A 15,190-nucleotide genomic window follows, 5' to 3' on the forward strand; every position below is an offset into this window, starting at 1 on the left:
GGCTGGGGAGCGAGAAGGAACCTGACAAGTGTGCCAATCTTGTAGCGGGGTGTTCTCAGACAGTCTGGAAGGGGGGGTGCAGGCCTGCAGAGGAATGGAGCGGAGGAATAGGGGAGCTGGGAGGCCATGTGCTGCTCTTGTCACATGTCGCGCTTGGCACAGTAGTGGGCGAGCGGCAGGCGGGCGAGGAAAACACCACCCACCGGGAACTGTGGGCGTGGGGGCTGGGTGAGCAGGATGGCTGCTTCTTCCCCAGGCTTTATCAAAGAGAAAAAATTAAATGCAGAGAGATAGATCTGCCACTAACAATCAGACTAGTAGCACACACTCTGTGTTTGCTACAGAGTGTGTGTACTAGCACACTCGGAGAAAGAAAGAGATGCATACATACTCAATGTACTTTATATGCATGCATACAGTAACCTACAGGGACAAACAGATTATTCCCTTTTCCTCACAAATGTATTAAAAGACCATTGATGGACTCGAAGCTGCGCTATATTGTTTTGTTATGTGCACTCGGTCACTTTATTGCTGAAAATGAATCATCCCTAGTCTGAGGTCATGTGCACTCCGGAAAAGGTTTTTGTCAAAGACCTCTTTTGTGTTCGGCTGCATCCATCGTTCCTTCAACCAAAGACCTGGTCCTGACTCATTCTTTAAGAACAGTCTCACGTAGCTAATGCCACCACCGCCATGCTTCATTGTACTGTAAGGATGGTAGGGCATTCACCAGTTGATAAGAGGTGTTTATTCATTTTTAGCCATGTATCATTTAGCATTCAAGCCATAGTCTTTCAACCCAATAAGTGCCATTTGGAGAGCTGACTAGTTTTTTTTCTAGCTATTTAACAAAAAGTTGGTTTAGATAAAGCAAGCAGATATGTTTGCTATTCTCCTATTTGTGCAGAGGAACTCTTATAAATCTCTTCTCTTGTGAACTTTTTAAGCGTAAAACATCTGATATTCTATATTTGTCCTACTGTCATCAAATCCAATTAGAGCGATCCACTAGCAACAAAAAAATTGATCCTACTGCCAGGGACTGTCTCTAGCCAAAATCTGATCTACCTTATTCCTGTGTGCCACATTGTATTTTCATCATCAAAATGCGTGAAAAACACAAGCCCCACTGTTGCGCTGTGCTGATGAACGTGAGACAGGTAGTTTGTCCAACATTTCCTTCCCCACTGCCACAAGCAAATCCCCATAGCAATTCCTTACTTTCTACAATTTATATGAAAGTTAATCTTTTTAACCCACTGAGCTTTATGATGCTCCTAATTATTTAACTTTTTTTGCTTGAAAACACGAATTGAAACAGAAAAGTGTTAATTATTAATGGATCATCACACACCACACTCTGCCACTGTAATAACTGTGAACTGAACTTTGCATTGCTGCTGCTCTTGCACAACCTTCCACTCATCCTAGTTTACTGCCCCTGACCCTCTTGCACACAGAAGATGGGATTGAATGGTGCACTGCTGCACTTGATTCCTTGTGTACTATATTGTTGTTTTGCTGTCCTAAATAGCACACAGTTTGGAATATATCTTGATAATAGGATAGTGCTTTTAATAGTTCTATGCCAGTAGTTAAAATGCTCAAATGACATCTTGTTGCCACGTATAACTGTGTTATTACAATGACAATGGCAATAATGCATTGAATTGAATTGTATTGATCATAGTATAGTATTGAGAATAGTTTGATCATGCCTGATTCGTGGTATTGTGATGTGCATTACTAGTGAAAGAAAACGTTTTCTGCTTTAAAATGCTCTGTAAATGGTGGAACCGTTTGACAGGTGTGTATGTGATGTCCGGTCTCATTTAGATCAAGAGACATCTCAAGGAAGATCAAAGGAATGCAGATACGTCTAGGCTCAGTGTGTCACAGAAAAGGGGGAATACATTCAGTATGTAAATGAATTGTTTCTGCATTTCAGATTCAGCTGAGAAATGTATTATAAATAAAGAGCAGAGGAGCGCGGCAGAGAAATACGGGAGGATAAGAAAAAGAAAAACTAAGGAAGGGGAAAACAGGGAGTTTTTCATCTCTGGAGGAAACCTGGCTGTGTGTATGTTCACGCTCTTTTGAATGTAATGTGCAACATATGTCAGTGTGCTCAGAGCAACACAGACACGCTTCCTATAAAAATGCTGGCCTTTTTTTTTTTCTTTTACCCATAAACATGTAGCCACGCAGCCCACGTTTCTTTGAAGACCACCGCTTCCCCATCAACCTTCACGCCTCCTGTTTGATTCTCCAGGCAACCAGCAATCCACACCCTCACACTTTTATTACGACATCCCTCGTTCCCCCTTTAATTTCTTCCTCCCCATCACTCGTTCCCCTTGTCTCCAGCACCTCTACCCTCTGCTTGGTTGTGATGGATGTCTGCTGTACGCGGCAAACAGCAGCCTGGAGGAAATATTCTGTCACACATCATCATTATGCGCCCAAGGACGCCTGTGTTTAAGCCAGGGACCCTGGTGCTGTCATGTCCCCTGATTATTGTGTAACGGATTGATTAACCCTCGAGTGGAAGTAACCTTTTTCGTCATGGTGGCAGGTTGCTACCGCTCTCTGGGGTGTCAGTTTGTAAATATTTGTCTCTCTCTCATTCCTCAATGCATTAAACCTGTGGCACAATTGATTAACACACCCACAAAATCAATGCCTTTAAGGTAATGCGTCTTTTATTCACATGTGTCACAGCAAAGTGGGGGTTGGGGCAGCTTTAATACGTTCTCCAGCATAAGTTTATATGTGGTGACATGTGGACTGTGAAGAATTTCTATAAACTGTGCGTTATTTATTGAGCAATAAATGCTACAAAAGGCATTGAAAAGACATTGTTTATTCAGGCAGTAAATACAAGATGCAAAGTTAATATTAATGAATATTCTAAATCACATTTATTTTAATGTTTCAAAGACATACGCACGCGCACACACACACACACACACACACACACACACACACACACACACACACACACACACACACACACACACACACACACACACACACACACACACACACACACACACACACACACACACACACACACACACACACACACACACACACACACAAAATGTTTCAAAACAAAGAACTGAATGAGGTGAATAAATTAGCAAAGTGTTCTTTCAGTTAAGTAGATCTCATATATTCATAATGGTATTTTTTACATGCATTTGAATAAAGTCTAAATTCTGGAGTAAAAAGTGTTGAATTTAGAATAATAAATAAGGAAAATTATTTGTTTAAAAAATCTCACTACATCCAAAATACTGTATTTAATGAGCCCGCAGGCACAGAGGAAGATTTGTTGTTGCTTGTTGCACACTTGTGAGCCAGGATTGAAAACGCAGGGGGAAAAAAAGATTTCTTGGGTTTAATCTGCTTCTGACTTTCTCTGAACGGAACATTAAACTGCTCGGCAAAGTCTGAGCGAGAGTCACTCTCTATCTAATCTGCTGATTTGGCTCTTGGCGAGATTAAGGGTTATGGTTTAGAATGAAAGAGAGAGTGAGAGAGGGAGAATAGCTGAAGAGATGAAGTGACGGAAAAAGGGTGGATAGAGACAAGAAGGCAGAGAGGGAGGAGGGGGCAAAGCAGAGTTGATTAGAAGAGATAGAAAAGGGGAGAGACTTGTGCAGAAGCACAGATGGAAAAAGAAAATGCTCTGAAACAGGAGGCGCAAAGCCCTGTTCTTAATTGTAAGCTAACGTCTATGGAGTTACAGTATATGAATGTATTTCCAATGATTTTAGGAGGGGCCATTCGGTAATGATGGATGAGCCTTGTGGGTTAGTGGAGGTCACAATGTCCTGCCCTCTTAATGAAGCTGTTGACAACAACACACTTCCTCACAATTTCTTTCCCACAGCTGAGACATGACTTAACTCTACAGGCGACTGCGGCTTACATTGTCACGGCCAGCAGCTTTGCGCGTTCGAAGAGTGCAAAGGAGCAGCCGTTTGTAGTGGAAGTTGACAACAGAGGATGGCGTATTTCAAATAACGTTTTTTATTCCCTACAGTTCTTTCACAGATGCATGGTAGGATTAGAGTTAGGATCATTTTCAAGGTTAAATCGGTTCAGAATTGGTTGTCGATTTACCGGAACTAAAAACGAGACGAGTCACCCTTTCTTTCTATTGTGCCACTCAAGAAACTTAACATCGCAGCCCACTGTATGACAAGTGCCGGCACTTCTGTTGTCATCCTGCTGAGCCACAGATTTATCCCTGGGCCAGTTATTGTTGTGACCTGCTGCCAGTGATGGATTTCACTTTTGATGACTGAACTGAGTTGAGGCCTGTTGATTGCCACTGTAATTCTCACCTACCTTATCACTTATCCCACATAGGCCAAACAGCTCAGGGTGGGTTTAAGTTCACGCACCTCTTCCCCGCTTTCATATCCACAGAGAGATGAACAACTCTATTTTTCACGGGGGAGCGGAGGGACTCTCTTTACACAAACATGACATAAAAGGATATTTCCGGGCTTTTCTCCCGTGGGGATCTGTAGCTGTAAGAACCCACAGTCAAGGGTCTTCCCCCCTCTTCCTTGACAGTCCTATTTGTCTTGCCTGGTCAAGCCTATTCATTTGGCTCATATCTGCCATGAGTACAGTAGTGGTACAGTTTATTTATAGCTCTGATTCAAAGCTCAGTCTTCTGCCTGGCTAGCAGTGCTTGCGTGCAGTACATTATAAATATAGCATCTCTTCTGTTCCTCCCTTGCCTTTATACATCACTTTTCTTCATCTCTTTATTCTCATTCTTTGCTTTAACTTTGACTCTCGCTAATAGGAACACTTGCATGTGTGTGCATAAACACACACTCACTTCCCGTCCATAGCCTGTAGCAGCAACGATGTCTAATTGGGCTTTCCTTTTTATATTTCCTGTCAAATAATGCCTCATATACACATGATGTCAGTGGCTGCACGTGCCTTCACTTGACTCCATCTTTCATCTAAAACCATGTGTGTGTTTAAAGAACATACAATGTATGTTCTCTCTCTCTGCAATGTGCTGGATGTGCAAATTGTGGCATGCATAAGAACATGAATAATGGAAATGTGTAAGTTTTCTCCCCTATCTCTCCCCAGCATGGTTGTTTGAAGCATGGCTAATATGAAGTGTTTTTAACCTGCGGGGCGAAGAGAGGGAAATGCTCTAATGAGCTTGGATTGCTGCTAAAGTGTGTGTTTTTTGAGTGTGCCTGCGATTGCAAATTCTCTCAATGTGTGTTGTTGTGTGTCTTTGTGTGTGTGCGAGCGTTTTGTTTTCCCGTCTGTGTGTGTTTCTCTGTGGAAGACAGGAGGCCTTTCTTCTGCAGCACTTAAACATGACAGTTATCAGGAGGGAGGCGAGTGTGTTTCTACCTAGTAGTCCCAACTTTCATTAACTCAGTCAGTGTCCCTGAGCCACACAGAGGGCGAGAGAACAGACAGTGTGAGAGAGGAACAGTAAAATAGGTTTCCTCTGGAGATTAAAAAGAGTAAAAAGAAGGGATAAAGGAGGGAGAGTTTGAAAGATCATACATGCACCTGAACCCAGCCGCAGGGGCACTTCTCTGGCAGCTGAGGCTGCAGTTGTAGCACACACGAGTCGACCAGCATCAAACACACACCCTCAAACCCTTCCCACCTACACACAAACACACTGGCATACACACACGCTTCTCCTCGCCCACGCTGCTCAAACCCCCAACAAGCCGGGCCCCGTTCCACACCAGTGGCTAAAAAGACGGGGAGCGCAGCTGACACTTGTGCCGAGGAGAGGAAGAGCAAATGCAGCCAGCTCCCCCTTCTCTCTCCTCTCCTTCCAAGTGCTGCTGCTGCTGCTGCTGCTGCTTTTATAGCCCGAGCTCCCTCTGCAAGCCATTTAACATTTCATAGCAGTAATGCATGGGCCCTCTCCTGGGTTGAGAGTCACAGCACTAGTTTATTCATCAGACCTGACCAACTTAGCTGGAAGATGATAGTCAGATTTGAGACCAGGGAGAGGGGGGAGGAGTGGCATTTTTTTTTAATTCTACTTATGGCTGCTGGTGGTGGGTGGACAAAAACTGCTGCTTTGTCATGGTACAGTGGGGGAGAGCAAATAGAAAAAGTAACCTCAGATAATCTTGGTTGTGTTTGAATTAGTCAGATGAGTCTTGGACTAATGTGGTGGCTGCGTAGTCAGAGATGCTGCGTCTCACATGCTCTCTGACGTCACTCGTCTGTTTTTAGCTCTTCTCTGGATTACAGCACATTCATCTTCTCCATCACCTTCTCATTCTGTCGCCCTCTTTTTCAACATTTTTCTTTTCCGGCTCTCTAATTAACGCTCCCCTGTTCCTCCTCTCCTCCCCTCGTTGTTTTTCTTACCTGCCTCCTCTGTCAGGAGGAGCGCGGGGAGCTGGTGTTTTCTCATTAAATTAGCAGAGAACCGTAGCGCACAACATTCTAATATCTGCCCAGATGCCCATTAGTCCAGCAGCTTGGCCCAACTGATGGGAACACAGATCAGAGGGCAGACAGTACAAGTCCCCACTGGCTCTGCCTGATAAAACATCCTGTTTCACAAGCAGTGTCTAGCCGGAGCAGTCAGTTGGTTGTGACGAAGCCACAAAAAAAGGCTGCTCCGAAGGGGTTACAGAGGAGTGGGTAAATGTTGTCTGTGCAGATTGTTAGGTCTACAGAACGTCTCATGTAGAGCACTCGCCGAAACAAGGCCTGACATTACTGATGTTGTTCAAACGCCTTTTACTGTTGCTGCAAAATGCATTTAGTCTTCATGTGTTGCCTCCTCTGTGGGTAATCATATTTGAGCTCAACTTTTAAGTGTCGACAATGCACAGACATGTAGCCGGCGTCCTCAAATCCCTGAAAATGTTGATTGTTTCTGTAGACTTCAGTGTGTTTTCTTGTGGCAGCAGAAATACAGAGGGCAGGAAGCAAGGGACTGAGAGGGAGAGAGAGAGAGTGGAGGCAAAGATCAGTGGGAGCTGGCAGGGTGAGGGGAAGTCAGCCGGGACCCCCAGAGCTCAGTGATTCACCAAGTGAATGAATAAACCACATACACACACACACACAAGCTAACGCGCGCACACAGATGTGCCAATACAGACAGACACAGGTTACGTTTTGGGGTTGTCAGGACACATCACTGTCAGAGCGTTGTCTCTGTCCTCTGAAAGAAGAGGACACGGCTAAATTAGAGATGGATCACACCGTTTTTCAGTGTCATTCACTGTAATTGGCTCATGTCTTTGCCGTGTACCCTCCTCTGCGTGTGTCAGGGCGTTGAGGACTGAAAGTCTCTTATCGACACATGTGGACGGTGTGAAGCAAAAGGGAGGGGTTTCTATCTCTTCCATCTTCATCTCAATTGAGGTTTTGTGCATCTGTAGACAACAGCATTTTTTCTCATTAGACATTCACAATGTTCATTTCCGTGCTGCCAAAATCCTGCGGCTATTCTGCTATGTTTACAAGTAACATCTGGATTATGGATCATAAATCATTTGTCTGGGCTGTAATTCAGTGCCTTCAGTGCTTCCTGCCATATTATTCAGCTTATGTTTAGATTTAGTTGTCGTGGCCATTGGAAAACAAAAGTGACAGATGACATCAGTCTTGCTGAAAGTTTTGATGACAACAAGATGAAACCAAAGGGAACAAAATCCACTGGCTGCAGAGGCTGAGGTGTGTTTTTATTGATCTGAGGCGGCACACAGGCACAGGCTCGTGTGTTCATGGTCAAAGTGTAATACTCACTTGAGCCATTTGTATTTGTGATGATCTGTGAAAAAAGAGATTGTTATTGATCCTCGTTTATGCTTTGATGTGTGTGTTTAGTGCATGTACAGTCAGTGTACAGCAGTCATGTTTGACACACAACACGCACACACAGGCTGAGTGAGAGTTCTGGCCATTTTTTTTTTTCCGGCCAGCTCATTCATTGCTTAAAAGATATACTGATTTGATTTGATGGAAGCAGGCGACCCACTGTCCATAATATACACAATCAGTCCCTGCCCAAACCCCTCAGCTTACTGAGATACAAACTGTATTAAACAGCTTCCTCCAACAACCCCCTCTTTGTGCATGGTAGGGTCAGATAGATTGTACAGAAGCGCCTGCGGCTGACTCTGCTCTTCGCTGAGACCAGCCTTAGTGACACCATGGTGGCTAGGAACATGAATACTCAGTGAACCAGAAATGGAGCTTGTGTGCTGTGTTGGCAATTTATGTGCATCATGTGATTGTCTAACGCTAATTAACTGAATCACATTAACATAGCAAATAGGAGGCATTTAAGCACATGCACAGAGTCACAGAGTGAGAAGAATCTTCAGCATCAGGATACATGATTGTGTGATGATTTTCTCTTTCATACCAAATGTATAATTTAGAAGAAACAATGCAGTGGCAGTGCATGGTGTTAGCTCTCTGTGCTATTCATGGGTTGGCTAATAGCTATTTCTGAACTGGGTGTTGAGTTACATCAATTACAGTACACTGACCTAACCCTAACCCATCAGTGAGGCATTGTCCAGAGTGGAAACCAAAATGAGTGGAATTTGAGAATTAAAGTAAGGGCCATCAGTCACCTGGACATGTAGCTCAGAAATCCATTGATGGGAGTAGTCAATCAAATTAGTCTGGATCAAGAAGCAGACAGAAATCACTGAGTCCGACAGGAAGGCCAACAGATTAAAAAACAAAACAAAAAAACACAACAAAAAACCTCACTTTCTAACCTGAGTTATCATTTGACGATGCGGCGTGTCAGCAGTAGTAGTCCTGAAGAAGTGCTGGTAGTTGACCCCTGAGGACCAGTAAACTTCTCCTTGTGTGACTAATATTATTTCTCTGCAACAAACCACAGCATCAGCATTCCCTAGCACTCATGCCTTGCAACAAAAAACAGAAACCACAAAGGCATCACAAATGCCACAACATGTTGTATTGTTAGCACACGCTGCCCTACACTGCTGAAAGTGAAGCATGATGTAAAAGGGAGATTTAACTTTGCCCTTTTTGGTTAGGACAGTACATTTTTGATTATTTGGCTGTCAGTTAAGATGATAAGTTACAGGAGTCATTTACTTTGTAAGACAAATAAAACGTTTTTCCATAATTTCTGTGGGTAAATCATGGTTCCAACAGCTCCATAGTTCAAGGGTTAAGAAATATTTTATCAGAAATCTGTTGAATGTTTAGGCATCTAAAATATTTAACTTAGTCAACTATTCATTAGATTCACATGACGTCACTGTGTTTCTGCGCCGCCATATTTGTGTCCGAATCAGGGCAATCTGGGCACAGATCACAGCGTCACGTTACCAGAACAAGTGGAGTAGTAGGAGGAAATCAGCAAGAGACTGAAAATTGACGTTATTTGAAAGATGCCAGGATTATATTGTGCTGTTGACTGTGATAGCAGTCGCCAAAGAAACCCCGGACTGCAGTTTTATTCCATCCCAAAAGACGTAAATTATAGGCGGAATAAATAGTTGACTGCAGGTGGTCTATCAGTGGCAGCGTGGGCTGTGACAAGTCTCACAAAAAGAGGGGATTCACTTTTTTTTTAATAACATGGATATATTGAATTCTGCATTTTGATTACGTTCTTATAAATTACTCACTGATTCTGCATTCAGTCTTTTATTTCTGTATAACAGACCGTTGCTAAGTAAAACGGGCCGTTGCTAGGGACGCCGCTCTGATCAGCGGAGCAGGGCAGAAGAACTATCAAGGATTTTTACCTTGTGTTTCATTTTTACCAGCTTCAGACTAATTGTGATGTTAGAAAAATGACTTGTAGCTTGTTAGAGGGAGAGTGGAGGCTCTCTGCCTCCCTCATCGCTGATGGAAACCAAACCTGCGATCAGAGCGGACAGAGGGGACGGGCCAGTGCAGTGTCACAGCTGTGACCAGCTGTGTCTGTGCCACCGCGAGTCCGTGACACAAACGTGTCCCGTATCGTAATCTCTTATGACAGACAGGACGACATAAATGCGCACATCGTAACATTTACATGATAATTCATCAATCTACTGATTGATTATCAAAAGCTCGTTGAAAACAACTACACACGAGTCGACCGAGAGGAGGGTGAGGAGCAAACAGCGGAGAAGTGACCGGACTTTGATCAACATTACATCTCAAATTAATTAATTCACTCATAAACTGTGTAATAGTGGGATAATATAGAGTTTGTCTGTTGTTATAGAGATATAAACCCAGACAGGATGTATGAAACCCTGTCATTTTGTCAAGAAACTGTCATTTCCATCCTGCGGTTTGCATGCTGTCATATGAGAAGACCTGTCAAATCGGACACAAATATGGCGGCGGTCCCTTCGACGTGACGTCACTGCAACCCATGAATACCTGTCCCAATTTCCTCCTTCCTGGGTGGCTAACAAAAGGCAGCTAGTTGGAGGAGCGTGTTTGCTGGGCTCAGCACTGTGCTGTATTTACTGGCTTTGGAAAGCAGTGAGGTGCACTGGCTGTGTGGAAAAGGGAGACTAATATCTAGCATGAACTTCCTATCAAATTAAACAGCTGCCACCATCTCCTGCGTAGCTCATATTAAACCACTATTAAACCACTTAATTTCTTTTAAAGGAGACATATTATGCCCCCTTTCTAGAAATTGAAATAGTTCCCAGGTGTCTTAAGGACAAGTGCTGTGATGATCAAACATCACAGCACTTTTCATTCGCTCAAAACAGCCCTGTTCAGAACGGCTGGTTTCAGTGTCTGTCCCTTTAAATGCAAATGAACCACTGCTTGCCCCGCACTGGACACTCAAATCTTCTTTAAGTGCCCAGATATTGTAGTTTGAAAACAGCTACATTTTAGTCTTTGATGCAAATGGGATGTGGATGATGACAACTGAGTTGAGGTCTTGTTGTGTACTGTTATACAACAGTTAGTTCCGACCGGTCCCAACCGAGCAATTTGATTGGACAAGAGACGTTCCATGAGTGCTGATATACAGTATAGACCAGAGCAGCTTTTTTATGCAAATGAGAATGACTGATGCATCCTGGGTAATTTAGGGGCAGCACCCGGCATTTTTACATTGCACTCAGTGGCTTTTTGTGTTTTGATGGAGCGTAGACTAACTAACAATCAATGAATGTTTTATTTTTTGTTTCTTTTGTAGCACTATGTCTCATAATTATTTTGACACCCTCTTTGAAACCTACCGTTCACGCTATCTTGAAAAATTACAATTAATGAATCTACCGGTATGCTCATTTAGCCTCTCACAATGATCAATGACCCCACAAAGTGGCCAGAAATGTCTTACCTGGACATCTACACATATTTGGTCAAATCACTGGGTAGGTTTTGGCTAAGTGTTGTCTGTAAATAGCCTGTTAATAGCCAACTTTTTGTTAGTTAGTTTGTCAAGCCAGTTAGGCTGAACTTGTCAATGGAGGGATGCCGGGCGCTGCCCCTAAATTACCCAGGATGCATCAGTCATTCTAATTTGCATAAAAAAGCCGCTCTGGTCTATAACAGCACTGCGACTTTTTACAGACATGATCACTCCGCTGTTCAGCAGTGGACAGGAGCAAGTCAGAGCCACGCTCCCCATACAGGAGCTGCCCCATCTCTCTGCTGCTACTACAGTTAGAAACGGACCTGAACAGTGGCAGCAGCCAGCGGCGCTCTTTATGTCTGTGGCGTGGAGCAGTGCGTCTCTGAATGCAGCGGAGGCAACTCCGTGACACACTCGAGGTCGTGCTGTTGTACTGTATATCAGCACGGTGAGATTATCTGCGGCACTCGGCCTGCGGCCTCGTGCCTACGACCGAATCACAGCCGTGCTGATATACAGTACAACAGCACTCCCTCTCGTGTGATATTGCTTAATTAAACTTCTGGGGCAAATAGACAATACATAGAATAATGGGAAAAAATGTAAAGATTTTCTGATTAATGAGCTATGCAGCTACTCAAAGGCAAAAATGCATACAGATCTTTGGCTGACCAACTTCACTGTTAGGACTTATCACAGATCAAAGTCTTGTTTATCCAAATCAGTGATCTAAATGTCTGATTTGGGCATAAAGATACAAATTGTTATTGAGTGGTAATTTGTTTCATTTTTGTGCACTTAAAGCAAGTTTATTGGTGTGTGTGTGTGTGTGTGTGTGCACTGCATAATGGCAGCCATGCATCTAATTGCAGTTCCACCGAGCATTTGAAACCTTTCTGGTTATTTGCAATGGGCTCAGTGGGAGACTATGTGACAAACACTCATGTGATGAATTGGTTCATTTAAAAATATGAACTTCTGCAACTATGGAGACAATAGCATTCAGTGATTTTGTGCTCATTCATTCCCACTCATGTTCTTCCCCTATCCCTCGTCAGCCTCTTCCTTCTCACACACACACACACACACACATGGACAAACATGCCGACAAGAACAGAAGCAGACACACGTCAGTACACGCTGCGTCAGACAAACACAGATAGGCACAGATAACACATGCACAAACATGCACACCGTTTTGGCGGTGGACCAATTCAAATCTGCAAAAAAACATCACACGAAAACCTGTCTCCCAAAACACCGGTGATGCAGTTAACCCCTTCAACAAGTTCTCTGTTGCCATGGCAACGTACTGCAGGCTGACCGAGCGGGATGTGAGTGAAAAACCCATTTCCTTGGCGACCAGTGGAGACATGCAGAAACATCAAATGGTTTGTGTGATTGTGTGCGGGCGTACGTGTATGTGTACTGTATGTGTGTGTGTGTGTGTGTGTAGAAAGTGTACGAGCTGACGTGTGTCTATGTGAGGAGTGTGTTAAGATCTCATCAGTGCGTTCGCCACCCGGCTTTGTATCACATTATTTCCACCAATGATGAAACGGACTGTAAGTAAGAGGTGGGATTGGTCCTCAGTGATTGACATGACTCTTTGTTCTGTGAAAGCAATTGACTCACACACACATACACACACACACACACATGCGCGTGCACATTCAAACAACAAACACACAGGCATGGCTCCCCTTGTTCCCCCTAATGACTGCAGCCATCATTATCTAGCAGCAGTTTGTGGCTGTGTGAGGGAATGTGGAGACATGAAAAGAGAAACAGTCTCATGCTCATTCTACATCTCTGTGGATGAGCTGATGTGGAGAGAGAGAGAGAGAGAGAGAGTCATGAGCCAGTTCCCTCTGCATTCTTCTCTCCCATGAATCTGCCCACGCGCTGCCTTCCACCCACATCATCGCAGCAGTGATGGAACTTTTCTACCTCCTCCCTTGCTCGTTTTCTCACTCTCTGCTTTTTTTCTCCCTCCTATTCACATGTTCTCTACCTTTTTCTATCTGTCACGCTTCCTTCCCAATTTGTGTCTCCCTTTCTCACGCACTCCTCATTTGTCATCGCTGAACTCCAGCTTCTTCTTTCTGCCGTATATTCTTTATTTCTGTCGCTCCATCCCACCAACGTGCTGTCTTTACTGACGGAGAACACATTCAGAAGAATTTCTCTGCTTCTGCGTGAATCAGCCATGTGCCCCCTTTTTACAGCGAAACTCTGGAGAATGCAGATGAGGTCGAAAGAGTTCCCACTGTTATTGTAGAGTCGTCGAAGACTTCTCCTGTGTGTTGTGAATTTTCACTTTAAGAGTTCAAGCAAAGATATAACAGAAGATGCAATGACTGTGCTTTGAAGGTGCCAGAAAAAGTGAATGATACAGTCAGTTCAAGCAGCTACTGAATGTGAGAACAGTTATTGTGTGTATTGCTCTGAATTTCTATCTACCTTATAAATATTGCTAAAACACAGTATCAAAGCTCGAGCTGCATCACCGATTCCCAGTATTATTCAGTATATCCATTCCACCGTCAGAGTCATAGCATCATCTCCAGGGGCAGGTGAATGAGAGGGGAGCAGTTTTATCCGATCACAGCCAGTGGAGGTGCCTCATCAAAGGCCTTCTGGCCTGGTGTGCTCCCTGGGGCATTGCCATCCTCCAGGAGACGTATCAAACACATGAAAGAAGAACATTCAGAGTCACACTCCTTTGCCTCCATCACAGCAGTTCACATTTATCATCACACCTTACCAGCAGTTATTTACTGTGAGGCTTTCTGCACAGGCTTACTCTGCTGATTCTTTTGCTTTTGATTTATCTGAACTGCTTTTCAAACTGCTTTTAGGCAGAAAAGCATTTAGATGTAGCAATACCTTTTTTAAGTTTAAATTTTTTTTTTATCATATCTATAAGCTGAGGAGCATTCACACAAGAAAACATCACGATGCATCTCAGCCTTTGGCCACATTTTAAATCAGCACCTTTCTTTTTCAACCACACAACAAATCCAAAGGGACATTGTCCCTGCTCCATAAAGTATTCTACCACATCCTCAGCTGCAGCAGTGTGCTTTCCCACTGTCAGCTGTAGCAGACGACAGTGTTCACAAGCAGGGGGCAGAGATGCAGCCATCTTGGAGGCAGTGGTGCATGCCAATGTCTGCTTGATGAGTTCACAGAGGAAGTAGTTCATCTTCCTCCACTGTTATTTTATTCATTACTGCCTGTCGGAGAGAACAGACACACACACACACACACGCACACAATACAGTGTAGGCAAGCATGCACACAGGCAATCAGGTGGACAGATGGGCAGAAGAACACATTTTCATGTAGCGTTTTTTTCCCCTCCTGTCTTCTTTCCTTTCTCTTTTCTCTTAATCTCTTGTTTTTAGTTTGTATCTACAGTATGTTTGCCCATCTATCTCATTCTCATGGACACAGTATCTCAGTAACACCTTGGTGGAACTTCACTAAAACCCCAAAAATGAGCTGCTAAAGATTTTGGGGGTGAAAGGCCATAGGCGTCACAACCTCATAAACCGTTTTGGCTATTGGAATGTGACATCTTAACACCTTGAATCATTTATTTATATGACAAATAGAGAGTTTAGTGGCTGAAAGTAAATGTTTAAAGGTCAAAGACACAATGATGTCACCAAACATTTTGGCTCTGCAAATTTAATATCCCAAACTACTCACGGGAAATCATCCAATTTTTGCCACAAAAGTTCAGTTGGAGTGAAGAATGAACTGAATGGACTTTGGTGGTCAATGGTCAAGTGCACAGTGACCTCACTAAACACCTTTTAGCCATTA

The 15,190-nt window shown here is 43.6% G+C and overlaps 1 protein-coding gene across 3 annotated transcripts in view; it reads left to right on the plus strand.

Moving 5' to 3' along the window:
* The window catches only part of gabbr2 (gamma-aminobutyric acid (GABA) B receptor, 2), a 163,655-nt gene that overhangs the window by 2,774 nt on the left and 145,691 nt on the right, over positions 1 to 15,190 (plus strand). The gene's annotated exons all lie outside the window — the stretch shown is intronic.

Source organism: Trachurus trachurus (assembly GCF_905171665.1).
Source record: "Trachurus trachurus genome assembly, chromosome: 11".
NCBI lineage: Eukaryota > Metazoa > Chordata > Actinopteri > Carangiformes > Carangidae > Trachurus > Trachurus trachurus.